At 48.9% G+C, this 4,295-nt stretch overlaps 1 protein-coding gene across 2 annotated transcripts in view; it reads right to left on the bottom strand.

Moving 5' to 3' along the window:
* Positions 1 to 611: 611 nt before the first annotated feature.
* LOC137439557 (uncharacterized) overlaps positions 612 to 4,295 on the bottom strand; it is a 36,506-nt gene continuing 32,822 nt past the window's right edge. For both annotated transcript variants that reach the window (XM_068135423.2, XM_078768298.1), the window contains exon 6: positions 612 to 4,295. This exon is cut by the window's right edge and continues 1,072 nt beyond it. The gene's annotated coding sequence lies outside the window, so the exon portion shown is untranslated.

The following is a 4,295-nucleotide window of genomic DNA, read 5'->3' as shown; positions in this document are numbered from 1 at the left end:
TCGGATATGAAAATTATTTAATTTTTTAAGTGATTCTTTGCCGTTGAGTGATATGGCCAACCAGGTGGAGGTAAGCTCTTGTTGTTACTTCTATTTGTTACTGGATCAGCAAGTGGCAAAAATGAAATCTGAAATGAACATCTGACTACCCAGATGCTCGTCTAACCAAAAACGTCACCGTTTCCATCATTTGACAATCCCGAGTTCGTTGGACTTTCTGTCGGGAGAAAGTTTGTTCCCGCAGGTTCCGATCTTATCTTAAAACGCACCTTTGGGTTATTCAGGTACCGAGCGTGCCCACGTGCGCGCCTTCCCGACATTTTCAAAACTCCTTTGGGAGATTTTCAATCAACGTTGTTTGTGCTTTTTCCCGAAACTACAGCGGTTTTCAAAGCACGCTCCGCAATACCGCACACCTGGCACGCAGGTGGGACACGTCCCCTCTCATTGGGTACCACCAGGGATGTCGAGACCCCCCGAGTGACCAGAGCCATCGGAACCAGCGTGACGTCACAGCCGAGCAGGCTCCGAGCGCGCTTGCGTTATATTAAGCCGGCTGTCTGTGATAGCAGCATGTGTTCGTGCAGGTCGTGAACTCACAACAAACAAGGTGTTCTTCAAGTGAAATTTAATACACAACTCCATCTTGTATAAATATATTTGTCATTCCCTCAAACCTTCATAAATATATATATCAGGAACCGTGAAAAATAAAAAGCCCGAGGACCGTCACAAATTGCACGTCAAAAGTAACATTTCACGATAATACGCACGTTTGCTCCACCTTGGGGCGAGGACCCTTTACCTTAAGGTAAGGACCCTTTACGTTGGGGCGAGGACCCTTTACCCAAGGGTGATGACACTTTACCTTAGGCCTTATGACCTTTTACCTTGGGGTGATGACCCCTTACCTAGGCACGAGGAACCTTTACCATAGGGCGTGGACCCTTTACCCAGGGGTGAGGATCCTTTACCTAAGGGTGGAGACCCTTTACCTTCGGGTGAGGACTCTCAAAAACACTTATTGCCCGATTCCCACGGACATTTAGGATATTTCACACATTAAAAGCATCCCATCACGTGAGGCCCTACCCATATTCACGACCTTTTACAACATTGTGAGCGATTTGCACCTACGCAATGGCTACCTGAAGGCAAGTGAAGACAATCCCGAAACACACAGACACCTTTTACCTTGGGGTGAGGTTACAGACGCCCTTTACACACAGAGACACACACAGAGACACAGACACACACAGACGTACAGGATTCATGGACCATGAGATGCACAAGAGGCAGTCTCGATCAGAAACCAACGTCCTTCCCCCAATACTTGTTGACCTTACCCAATGGAGGGAACCAGACAACACGAATATGGCGGTCGTGGGTCTACAATATGTTTGAACATGAATGTATGTTTCACTGCCATACCAGCAAAGCAGTTGTAGTAGTTGTTGTTGTAGTAGTTCAACAACCTTGCCACCACATCGGAAGCGAGCGGAGGCAATGTGCGTGGGCAATGTGCGGGGGGTAATGAGCGGGGACAATGTGTGGGGGCAATGAGCGAGGGGCAATGATGAATGAGCAGGGGCAATGAGCGGGGGCATTGTGCGGGGGCATTGTGCGGGGGCATTGTGCGGGGGCATTGTGCGATGGGGCATTGTGCGATGGGGCATTGTGCGGGGGAATTGTGCGGGGGCATTGTGCGGGGGCATTGTGCGATGGGGCAATGTGCAGGGTCAATGAGCGAGGGGCAATGAGCGGGGGCATTGTGCGGGGGCAATGAGTGGGGGCAATGAGCAGGGGCATTGTGCGGGGGAATTGTGCGGGGGAATTGTGTGATGGGGCAATGTGCAGGGGCAATGTGCGGGGGCAATGTGCGGGGGCAATGAGCGGGGGCAATGAGCAGGGGCAATGTGGGGGGGGGGGCAATGAGCGGGGGAAATGTGCAGGGGCAAAGCAATCGAAACATTTCGGGTTTTCTGGTTCAAACGAGACGGTGAGAACGGCAGTGAGGAAGTGCCTTCGAGATGGTGATCCTTTTGCATGTCATTGTGGTTATTGCCGCCACCATCACCCAAAACCCCCACAATCCCACCAAAAAATTTCCCAACAACTCAGGCCTTTTCAACTCCCCAAGTATTTGCCTACTCGGTGGCCTTGACTTGCCACTCTTGAACTTTCCGCACTTCGCACAGCTCCGTCCTTGAGGACACGTCGAGACAGACAATCATTGTACGTGAACGACAGGGACGAGACAAATACAAGGGTAGGGATAGACCGATGTCATCTACAACACGTTCCAGTCCGTCACGATACCTGTCCGAGCCTGCGTAGTGCAGCGGGATGGCATTACAATGAACAAGTGCATTCAAATATCCAAGATGGCCGCCTTATTCCCCTTCCAGTGGAGTTAACGACACCTAGGCCCTGAGCTGTGCAAAATCTAAAGCTCAATGTCAAGTCACGATTTTTAAATCTACACCTACCACTACTTCAACGCCCTTTTGGTACGCAAAACGACTTGGTGTCCTTTCACCGACCAATCAGGCCAAACAAAACCATTTCACTCAGGTTCTCAACAGGTGGTGTAACAGCACCTACAAACCACCGTAATATACACCCAAACATTCATTGGTATCATTTTAGTGCAGGTATCAGGATTTGTCCTTTCAGGCTCTTTATCCTGGACTGGCGAAACACCAGAGTTTGCACAAACGTTTTGTAGAACCATTGGATGTTGAGGGTGGTATGAACTCAACAACAACAACAACTACTACAACTACCACTGTAGATTCATACTGCCGTCCGCAAAGGGACAGGTGAATAGAATCGACATGTCCTAGTACAACGTTCAGACATCTACCCGATGAGCCACGTTTGGAGGGGAAACCACGTACGAGTCCCTTCGACTCGAGGTGAATGTGCACATGTTGATCCCATAATGAGTAAATAAGGGCCACAGGCCGCAGGATGTGTTTATACCGATACGCTGGATGGTCGCCCACCGTCTGTGTACAGTAACTTGGCTTCTTACCACACATCCATTGGAGTCTTTTATGGGCTGAACCCAAAGCCAGTGTTTACACACCAAGCTGGATGTGGGTAGGGAGCTATGGGGTACATACCACGTTTTAGATGTCCTAGGATGGAGTATGCACCACTGTGGCTGCAGGTACTTACTAGAATGGGGTACACAACAAGTGTTAGATGTGAGTACGGTACTAGGATGGGGTGCACACCACGCTGGATGTGGGTACGGGATTAGAGGGCTAAACTCAACGTCCGAACTCCTCCAGTAAAGGAAGGACCTTTGAGCAGACGGACGTGTAACGAGAATGAAAAGAGAGTGAAAAAGAGAGGTGTGAATGACTTCATGGAACCACCATCCGATGAAAGGATGTTTGGTAGCAACGGACCACCAGGGTAGAACAACCTTTTCACTTCGTTAGGGTCATCATTATGAGGCTGGGCTGAGTGAACGAGCTGAAGGTGAGCATGTAACAGGTAACAAAGATCAGGTGGGTGGGCAAAAATTTCAGGTGGAGACTTGATCCATAAATACTTCATGGGGTACTTATCGTGAGGGGAAACGCTTGTTAACATTACTCCTTAGCGGTAACTCTTCTGTACGCTCTGCGTCTACCATATGCTAAACAATTCCTCAGTTCCTGGAAGCACAAGAAGACTTGTTCACACCAAACCCAACAATTGCACTTATAAATATCCTTTGAAGGAACAGACATAATAACGCTTCCTCAACCTCCTCGACACTTTGTGGAACAGGCCATAATGGACAGAACTGGAGGTGCATTTTCCGCCCGTTTCTTTGGTTCAATCAACGTCGAGGCCTGACAGTCCTCAATGTGATGGTCTAACTCTATAAAATATCGACCGATGCGGTTGGGATCTTCTCGGAAAGTGCTGAAGCGTTCCTGTGAACGGTGGCCTTCTGGACCACCCACCCGTCCACCACCCAGCGTAGTTCAAAGTTCAATGCCGTGGGAAGGCCTAACCTTTCATTGTGCCTTTTCTTCGTCGTCCTGCCACCACACAGGCTTTTTGCTGGTTTTGGTTCATGTAAACGAGAACGTCCTTCATTACTCCCTACCCTAGTAAACCTTCACCAGTAAGACTTCAATACCAATAGGAAAGCGAATAAGAGAAACTTTTGGGATTCACAAAGTGACACCTGGAAAAAATGTATTATCGAGTCAAAAAACACTACCTTCTACACCTCGAGTGGCCTCGTCAGCAACCGAACCTGCACTTCTACCTGACAATTCCCAGCTATA

The sequence above is a fragment of the Myxine glutinosa genome, chromosome 14 (assembly GCF_964187855.1).
Source record: "Myxine glutinosa chromosome 14, kmMyxGlut1.1, whole genome shotgun sequence".
NCBI lineage: Eukaryota > Metazoa > Chordata > Myxini > Myxiniformes > Myxinidae > Myxine > Myxine glutinosa.
Note: the sequence above shows the minus strand (reverse complement) of the source record. Positions and strands in the feature narration are given on the sequence as shown.